General features: G+C 34.6%; 1 long non-coding RNA gene across 1 annotated transcript; it reads right to left on the bottom strand.

The window, feature by feature from the left end:
* Positions 1-7,376: 7,376 nt before the first annotated feature.
* LOC147532798 (uncharacterized) lies at positions 7,377-8,872 on the bottom strand. The gene is made up of 2 exons (XR_015227779.1): positions 8,525-8,872; positions 7,377-7,839 (listed from the first exon to the last, which is right to left on the bottom strand). It is a non-coding gene; the product is annotated as an uncharacterized LOC147532798 (long non-coding RNA).
* Between the last annotated feature and the right edge of the window lie 1,752 nt (positions 8,873-10,624).

The following is a 10,624-nucleotide window of genomic DNA, read 5'->3' as shown; positions in this document are numbered from 1 at the left end:
TCACATGGTATCAGAGCATGGTTCTTGAAGTTTTTCTATGGCTTGAGCTAGAAGAGTGGAGAAGATGAAGGTGGTTTTGGGTTTTTGGTGTTGACGGTTTTGACGAGTTGGATTTGTAGGGGTTTTAAAGAGTAGTTCTGTTTTAGGCCGTTATTGTTTGGAGAAGAAGAGTGGTATTATTTTGTTTTGGTTGGATTCAAACGGTTTTAGGTGGATTTAGTTGATTCAGGCAGTTTTAAAGAAGGGGCTAGTGTTGCTTTGGTTGGATTCAACAGATTGTTTGGGATTTTGGGTGGTGCTGTTTTGGATTTTGGCCCTTAGGTGTGGATTTGGCACTTACGTGGTTTTGGATCTGGCACTTAGATTTAAGTGGAAGTTGTAACTTCAACAAAAAAAAGGTGGAAGTTGTAATGGCAGTTTTGAATGAAGGTGGGATTTAAAAGAAATGGTCTTTGTGGTTTAGATGTGTTAGTAGTATGGTACATAAGACGGTGGTATATTTGTTTTGTGAAGAGAAGGAACCTGAAGACAGTGGTAAACATTGGAAGGTGGTTTTAGATTGGGTAAGGGGGTTTTTGGTTAGTAGTTTTGGCTGGGATTGGTTTTAAAGTAGAATAGGCGGTTTTTGGAAATTGCTGGTTGGTTTTAAAGGTGGGTAAGTTTCACTTAGGGTTTCACTTGGGTGGTTTTGGAAATTGCATAAGGTGGTACAAGGAAGATATAGCTGGTTGTGATTGTGAAGTGTCGTTTTGTGAGTTTTGGTTGGAGTTCTCCATGACTCTTTGATTTGTTAACGGTTTTGGATCTAAGGAAAGCTGTTTTTAATTTTGATTTTGTTGGTGGCCGGTTTGGATTTGGGAGTAGGATGATTTGCTTTATTTAAGGGACCGTTTGGATTTGATTTGGTAGCTGGAAAATTATCTTCTGCAAGGGATCGTTTGGTTGCGCAAGAAAATTATTTTCTTCAAGAGATCGTTTGCTTCCGCAGAAAAATTATTTTCTCGTTACAGATCTGGTATTGTTACTTCACTTCTTCTTCGTATTTGTTTAGCTAGTTTGTTTGGTGTTGTTTTGATTTTTTGGGGGTAGAAGAAGGTGGTTTAGTTTTGAATGCCTGTTTTGATTTGATTGGTAGTTTTGAATGGTATTAAATAGTATTGAATGGTAATATTGAGTGGTTTCGGCGATTTGAAATTGTTGGTGGTATTGAAATTGAATGGTTTAAGAAGTAATTGAATGGTAGTTTTGGTTGGGATTTGATTTGAGTGGTTTTAGATAAGGTGGTTTTAGAATTTGGAGGAGGTGGTGTTACTGAAAATTTGAAAGTGGTTTTGGATTTGTTATTGAACTTGTTGGCAGTATTGCATTTGAATGTTGGCAATATTGCATTTGCATCTTCTTCCTCCTCCTTTGGGCATTGCATTTGCATCTTCTTCCTTCTTCTTTTGAGCAATATTGCATTTGCAAATTCTTCCTCCTTTGGGCAATATTGCATTTGCATTTTTCTTCTCTTCAACGATTGCATCTTCTCCGTTTGCAGTTTGGCAGTAATTTGCAGTATTGAATTTTGGTTCGTAGTATCGGATTTTGGTTTAGCAGTTTTGCAGTATTGGATTTTGGTTTGCAGTATTGGATATTGGATTTTGGTTGGCAACATCGAGTTTTTGGATTTTGGTTGGTAGGATCGGATATTGGATTTCGGTGGCCAATATTGGACTTTGGTTGACAGTATCGGATATTGGATTTTGGTTTAGCAGTTTTGCAGTAATTTGCAGTATTTGGTTTAGCAGTGACTTGTTCACCAAGTCACACTCGGTTCCACGCTTTCGTTGCTTAGTTAGCAAACTCTCGATACTTTTCAAAATCGCATCGTGAGTTTGAGGGAGGGTGTTAGAATAATATATGTAATAGTTAGGGGTTGTTTAGTAATTTGCCCTTTAAGGACCTTTTAGTCTTTTATCATTAGTATATATTTGTTAAGTTGTAACCCTAGTTTAATTGAATGAGATTCATAGTCTCAACAATGTTTCTCCTATTCCTCCTTCTTTATGATTATTGTTATTGATTTTCACAAGATCAACTAAACAGGCCCTAAAAGACCAACAAAACAAATAACAATTTATTATAAACGAAAAGTAAAGGGATCCGGCGAAGGGAGAACCCTTCGCCGGAGAAGCAACGACGATCAAAGAGTTTTACAGAAAACGGTTATGGGGAATTAGAGAGAGAGAGAAGAGTGTTGGATTTTTGTAGCTTTATCTTTCTACTGATCCTGTGGAGGTTTTCTTTAGTACTCCAGAATTATCCGGTCAAGTTTGGATATGATAAAGGGAGCGGCTAAAAGCACCCGTTCAACTTGTTGTTAGCACCAGCCCTCTATTAGCCTCCGGTACGGATGTACAGGAGGCACCCGCAAGTACCCAACAGTCACTATCCAATCTCGCGCCTAAATCTCCACCCAGTCTCATTTTGGCCTTATTTTGAAACTGGGAGCTGCTGAGAGAGAGAGAGAGAGCAACCGTTTCAACTCGATTTCTTCATCTTTTTCTTAAGTTTTTTGCTCGAACAAGAAGTTCCTTCATCTCTCGACCTTTCTCTTGCACACCTTGCTTCATTCGTGGTGTAAAAGGACAGATCCAGGACCTTCAATCTTCAGTTTAGGTAAGATTATAAATTTTTAGTTTTCCTTCGATTCATCTCAGTAAAGGAAGCTTATTTGTGATTTACATGTTAATAATACTAGAAAGTACTTGTATGATGGTTGTCTATGGAAATTTTGTAGTGATTTGACTTGAATACTTTCGACTTTAATCTGTGTATGATCGGAATCGAACTAGTCCGAACCAATTTGGTTTCGGTAGGGACAGTCCGAACCAGGTTATTTAGTCCGAAGCGTGTGTGTCTTGTTCATTCCCTTATTTGTTTTTCTTAGTTGTGTTTATTCTCCACCCTAGGTTATTCTTTTATTTCCATGACTGAGCGTGTTCATACCGGAAGCAAGAAGGCTCGTAGAGTTCAGAGTCGAATGGGAGTTGATACTACGTTTCCGACTGAAGAACCAGTTGCTACACAACAGAGGAAGACGATGAAGAAGATATAGTTTTGGTGACCGAAAACCAGAGAGTCAGAGGAGGCTAGTTACAAAGAAAACATTTGGGAAGAAGAGGTTAAGAAAAGAAGCGTAGGAAATTAGGTTAATTTTTTTTTTTCGGATGGATGTTGATATTTTAGATGATATTTAGGATGACATTTTAGATGTTGATATTTTAGATGGAATAAAATTTTAGCTTAATGAGTGTCTATAGGGACTCTAAATTTTAATTTCATTAACAATAGAATAAAATCCAAACATCTTACATGACTTTGGTTACATGTAAATACAAACCAATTACATCATGATGATTTGAGAAAGCACTTTAACTGCCATAAATGAATATACTTAGATTACTAAAGCTTATAACAAAACCCTACATTATAATTTTTCTTCAAATCGCTATTTAAATTTTGTTTAGCCTCTAACATCTACACTTTAATCTTTTTTTAAACATTTAAAAAAGTTATCTACTTATTATGTTGGAGATCATTTGAACCCATTTTGGATTTACTATACAAACCTTGCCAATATTAATTTTTGGCACTATGGAGGATTCGATCACCCGTATAATGCACCATGGAGGATTCGATCTATTATAACTGGGATTCAATGTGATTCGGCGAAACTTCAACAAGTAGAATTGAAGTATTGTCTTCGAGAAGCAAATAATGTCGCTCATTCATAAGCAAAGTTCAATTTTAAGCTTAAATTAAATCAAATTATGGAGACCTATGAGACTCCGAATTGCATTGTAAGCTCGTTGGCGGCAGATTTAGCCAACATTAATTTTTGCTCAAGTAACTAATAAATAAGGCAATTGGCTCCATTCATCAAAAAAAAAAAAAAAACCTTGCCAATAATCGAAATGGGAACGTAAACTACCCTTTGCATGGTCACATGTCCGACCCTATTAAAATTTCTAATGTTTTTGCTTGTCACTTTTTCAGGGTGTCACGGGCCGATACTACTTCGATATTTCCTGAAGCTTTATTCGATATTTCCTGAAGCTTTAACAATGGCAAATGGTCCACTACTTGCTTCAGAGAATTTTATGCCATCCCACGCCCCCGTTGAAGAAAGAAATTTGGAATACCCTGAAAATATTTCATTGTTTGTGTTATAATTCATTATAAATAATGAAAATTCAACATTAATAATAGTATGATATTTCAATAAATAACACTATTCCAATATACTACATTTTTTACAAACTGAGGTGGCTTAATACGAGGTACTAAATTAATATTAAAATTTGAGGCTTAATATGAGCCACCAGATTTGAGTGTTATTTAAGTTCTTAAGGATTTAAGTTTGATGATGTCCCATACAAACTAGTATTGAAATTTGATGATTTTAAAGATGCCAGTATGCCTTCAAGCTACAAACTAATATTAAAGTTTGATGGTTGTGAAGACGACAGTATGCCACCAAGACTTGTATGTGTATAGATCTAATTCCCAGTGTTTGAACAAAAATTAGAAACTGCGCATCTTTATAATATAACCAACCGAGGATCACATATGACATATACTATTGCTTTAATTTCTTAGTGATATATATATATATATATATATATATATATATATATATATATATATATGCATTGCTAGATGAAATCAATCTAGCATATTAACGTTTCGGATCTCTAAGATACTTCATGTCGGATCAGTAAGATACTTCATTGGATATCTTATTATAACATTGCCATACATGAAATATATGTATATAGTTCAACAAAAAAAAAAAAAATATATGTATATATATAGATATGCATTGCCGGATGAAATCAATCTAGCATATTAACGTTTCGGATCTCTAAGATACTTCATTTCGGATCTATAAGATACTTCATTGGCTTTTTAATTATAACATTGCCATACATGAAAAAAGAATAAATCTCGCCATCTCACTAAATGAATTGTGTAAAATCATAGAGATTACTAAAAATCCTTTAGGTCAGATGTAGGATCTTATATGAGCATATTTTATTATATATAAGGAGAACCATGAAACTCTTTCTCTAACAAGGATCAAATAGAACTCATTCGTTATAAGTTTCTGTTTCCAATGTATAAGTCTAGCTTGATATTTCTAAGTTTCATCTACCATACTTAATTTCTCAACATGCTGAATATGATTGCAATGGAGTTCAAGTCAATGAAGTGTTTCACAATTGTAAGGTCACGGATTCGATTCCAAAATTTTATTATGCAGGTATATATACATCTGAACTTGTTATTCCATTTTACTTACAACCTTTTCTATTAGGACCAACAAAAGAATTTGTGTAAGGATGACTTATAGCATCTCCAGTGATCTTAGGAACTTTGAGTGTTACATATGATTTTTAAAATTTCTCCAATGCAAAATTTAATTTGAATCTCTAACATAATGTGGAGGCAATTAAAGGCCAGCACTTTGGGAAAATATGAAAACTTTTCGTGGTGTAAAGTCATAAAGAGAAACAGAATATATTCTTCTTTTTTCTCATATCCTACCACCAACTCGATCCGACCACCACCACCACCATTATTTTCATCTTTTTCTTTTCTTCGTTCTTTGCAGAAAATCCTTGCAAAAGCCACACTCACCGAAGTAGCTACGGGAGTTGTTCCACCTATATGGTTAGGGGTTTTATTCCTCTCTGCATCTGCAACATGGTTGGAATTGGCATCTGACTTCGTTACTGTAACTCCTCCTCCAGAATTTATACCTTTCCCTTTCTTCCATTCATAAGTTCACCCTAAAACCCCTGAAAATCCTTACTTTTTCCAACCCAAAAAAGAAAAAAAACTAGAACTAACTCAACTACCTTCAGACCTTGAATTCAACAATCTCAAACCTAATAAAACCCTAGAAAATTGAGAAAACTTCAAGCTTAAAACCTTCAAGGATCACATGTGGTGAATAAAGAAGGGCACAACCTTAGATTCGTTTTATGTTTTATGCATGGTATCTTCTTTCAAACCAATTATGCTTGTTTTATATTTTAACATGGTTATCTCCTCTTGAAATAATAATATTTATAAATTGTCGCTCGCTAAAATCTATTTCTCATGTGTATATTACACGATAATTGGTATCAAGTTAGCTAATTAGTTTCCGGTTGAATTTGAAATAAGTGTAAAGAAACGTGAACAATTATATTGTATACACAGAGGATGTTTGGGTCGATTCACTTATTGACAATAGACGGTGTTTTGTTGTTATCAAAGAAGAATTTTTTTATTCAAATGGTTACATCTTCTGGTATTAGGTCCATTACAGTTTTAGAAGCAAGTATATTAAAAATAAAATTTATTTGATAGAAAAAATAAGAAGTCAAGTTTGAAAAAGTTAATCAGTGAAACTAGAAAGATAAAAACAAGCGTAAATAGATGAGAATTCGAGATAAATAAATATACTTTTATTCTCGCTCTCACACACCATAATATCTAGACCAAGTTCCATGATGAAATGAGGATTTGTGTGATTTTACTTACTCCAAAATGATTCGAATCATAAGTATATCAACACAATGGCATTCTTCTTTTTATACTATGTTTTTTATCACTATATTAGAATCATGTGAAGTTAGACCGATAAAGATATGACTTTCTATATATGTGTAACATGATTGGACTGATGAAAAATGTAGTTTACACGAATATATAACATTCCAAAGTAGCCCGTCTTGACCTTCCTAATACCATGTTGTAATAATAAGATCTTGATAATATTTTGTATTTCATGATATATTATGATTTATGAAGTTTCAAGACTCATTGTTTATTGTAGGATTATTTCTCAAATAGCCCCTAGTTTATGACTAGTTTCCTGCATGACTCCCTAGTTTATGCTAAGTACTCGAATACTGTTCTTTTTGTCATTTCAATGCATTCACTAGACGGTCAACTTTTCACTTTTTTACGATATCCCTCTTTAATCTTTATTTTGTTTTGCTTTATTTATTTATTTATTTCTTTCTTTTATCTCACCTCATCTTATTTTTCTTGTTTCTGCTACAGCAACCGCCGTCTGACAACCATCGCTTCTCACAATATTTTTGTTCGCTTTTTTCTCTTTTATCTTCTTTTTTTACACGCTCTTTTCTCTGTCGAATCACCATTTCAGTCTTTAAGCATCAAGCAGACTCGATCTTACTATAGTTATTTTCCTTCACATCATCAAAAACCTTATTCCTTTTACCTTCAACAGAAACAAGAGAAATCACAAACTCACTTATAAACTTAACTAGATGGCCATCAGAAGAAATGTTTTTCGAAGACACATCTGTATCATGTAAGACAAAACATTTTTGGACTTCATTCGCCTCGATATACAAGAGGTCTCCTCAAAATAGGTACAAGATTATCATCCAATTTCAAAGCTAAGTTGTTTAAACCATTCAAATTTTCACTCCCCATAATCTCCCTATTGTTTTCCTTAACATCACTAAACTGAACTCTTCGACTGCATTGAGATCATCTTCAACTTTATTACGAGGTAACGATTCAAAATTACTGAGAGATACTTGTTTCTGTTCTTCATTTTGTTCTTCCATTGATAAAGATTCTCCTCTTCTATGTTTTTTCCTACATTAGCAATATTTGTTTTCTCCTCAACGCTTTGCTCCCACGTTGCCCAGTCGAAACCCTTGATTTCTCATCATAATCACTTTGCATACCCAATGACTTCGATCTCTTAGGAATTTCAGATGCATCGGACTTCCTTACACTATTTTCCATCTACAATCACTCCATCAACTGAAAAGAAAACACAATTTCCATCTCCAATTATGCATGTTTTGTTGTTAAAAGTATCTTGAATATGAGTCCATATCTAACCCGGTTTACGACTCCCCAACCCGCTTATAGGGTCTTGTGAAAGTTTGGACCCGTTAGTAGGTTGATCTCCGAGGCAAGACTGGTATGCGAAGCAGGGATGGTATGCGGAACAAGACTTATGTTAAGGCGGTTAATGTTAGCGAAATTCATGTATATTTCGGGAATCGGAAAGAGGGAGTCGGAGGCGGTGTGTTAGTGAGATTTTGGTTTCAGTGGGTTTTATAAACTGAAACCCTAGAGATATCTTATTATTTTGAATTCTCACGGATCCCTTGTGTAACTTGTTTGCTTATCATAGTGGAAATCATCGTGTCGTTCGTCGTGGAGTAGGTCTCACCAATCGAACCACGTAAATCTCTTTGTGTTTTGTGTGATCGTTTATTTCCGATTGCTTTTCTTAGTTTACTTGATTCTGTCACAACATTCTCAACTCAAAACCCTAGTTTCAGATCTAAACAAAAATTTCACCTTCAATTAACAAAAATAACGCCACTAATCAAATCAAAACCATTACAAATCGTACTAAATTTGTGTTTCCTGTGAAGATCTCTACTCTTTATAATACCAAAACCAAAACTATTATGAAATGGAAATAAACACTTACTTGGATCAAATTCACCAACTATAAACAGATCAGATCCATCAATCTAACTTCATCAATCTAAAAAAAATTACACTTTTCGATCCCTTTGGTTTTTCTCCTGAAATCGAATTGTTTATCAATTTCTTTTGCCCTCTCTCCATTATCTTCTTTTGCTCTCTCTCTTTTTTCCGACAAGGAACCACTGCATTTTTAAGTAGATAACAAACGCTACATCAATACACAAAACGAATCTACGTCCATTATTATTTTAATTCATGAGAGTTAGAGACGAGAGGGAACATAAATTAGAGGAGAAAGGATGAAACAAAATGAGCAAAAAAAAAAAAAGAGAATCGCCGCCGGCGATGGTTGTCGTGAAGGAGTTGAAGGAGATGTCCTTCGACCAAGGTGACAATGCGAACAATTTGTCGGATAGGACAATTGATGTGGAAGATCATCAAGTCCGATTGATTTAGGGATCGTAGAGTTGTAGCTAGAGACCAACTACGATCGTCGAATTACGAAGTAATTCGCGGCTAACTTCGATCGGATCCTACAACGGGTTACACATAAGAGTGACAAATTGATCTAGGATATGACTAGTGGGAGTGAGATATAATCATGGGAGTGTCCCATAAACATATCTCATAGGCCTAAAAAAGGAATTAGGCAAAGATAGTACAAAAAGGCCAAAAACAGGGTTTTTGGGCCTAGACCGGTTCGGGTACTTCTAGGACTCGGATTGGGCTGAATTTTGGAGGGTTAGTTGCTGATATAATAAACATTATATCTGCCAATTTTCGTGGTGTTTGGACCCTCCTCCTTGGGGAATTGAGAAAATACCAATAGTTGCTATTTTCGACTATTTCCCTAAATCTTATTCTAAAGGGTGTTTTAGGAAACCTAAAAGGAGGTGGATTCTTATTAGGGTTCTATATAAACACTCTTAGGGCAGAGAATAAGGTGTGGAATTTCTCTCTAAGCTTTCTTACTCTACCACATCAAGTAGAGAGGAGAAAGTGAGCTAATTCCCATTACTATCAATCTAGTCAAAGAAGAAGGTGTTCTTCTTTTCCAACCACCATTGGTGTGCTAGCTATACAACAAGGTGGGAGATCAAATTGATTGCTCGTGTCCCAAGTAGAGGAGCTACACTTGAAGCTCTTGGTCTTCTTCAATCAATTCAACTAGTTCGAGGGAAAAGCGATTAAGGTAATCTACTATCTCCATTAGATTAATTACTAGTTTTGCATGTGATCCTGGGAATACTAGTGTAGACATTAGATGTCATATTTCCGCTATAAACACTAGTAGAAGGGTGTAAATCCCTACAGTGGCGTCAGAGCCTCTTGCTATTAACTAGTTTTTGCTAAGAATCGAACTAATTTATATGCTTGATAGTTTGAAAATTGAGTTTATAAAAGTATTTTAAAAGGTGTTTTTAAAAAGGTTTTTTTAACTCATAATTTGATGGGATTCAATAAATTTTCAAATTGAGAATCACATTGATGATTAAAAGTGTTTTAAAAGTCTCAATTTGATTGAATTTCAAACTAATCCATGCTTGATTAAATTGATAGTTATGTTTAAAAAGATTTTAAAACATAAAATTTGATTAATTTTGAATTGGATTGAAAGATTTTTCAAAATTGATTTCAAAATTGTTCTTTGAAAAATTTCAAAAACCTAGATTTTGATCCAAAATTGGTTTGATTAAGAGTTGTTTTTAAGTTTTGGAAACTTTTGAAAAACAAAATTTTGGAATTTTAGAATTTTAGAAGTGTTCTAAAAAGAGTAGTTTTGACTTTAGGAAGCTCTCAAAACAAATTTGGAAAAATTTAAAAGTTTCTAAAAGTTTTAAAATTTTTTTAGAAGTGTTCTAAAAGGAATTTCAAAAATTTAAGAAAAGTTTTAAAAATTGGAAAATAGCAACTTAGAGTTGCATAAGAAAAAAAAAAATTTCTTTTTGGAAACTAGGGTTTTGAAAAACCCTAGTGTCCGGCCAGGAAGCTTCCTGGCCGGACCAGAAGCTCCTGGATGCGTCCTCTGGACGCGTCTTGAAGACGCGACCAGCAGCTGCGACAGAAGCTTCTGGACGCGTCTTTGAGACGCGTCCAGAGC

This window comes from Eschscholzia californica, unplaced genomic scaffold, assembly GCF_041429995.1.
Source record: "Eschscholzia californica isolate CP2 unplaced genomic scaffold, dmEscCali1.0.p SCAF_6, whole genome shotgun sequence".
NCBI classification, from domain to species: Eukaryota; Viridiplantae; Streptophyta; class Magnoliopsida; order Ranunculales; family Papaveraceae; genus Eschscholzia; species Eschscholzia californica.
Note: the sequence above shows the minus strand (reverse complement) of the source record. Positions and strands in the feature narration are given on the sequence as shown.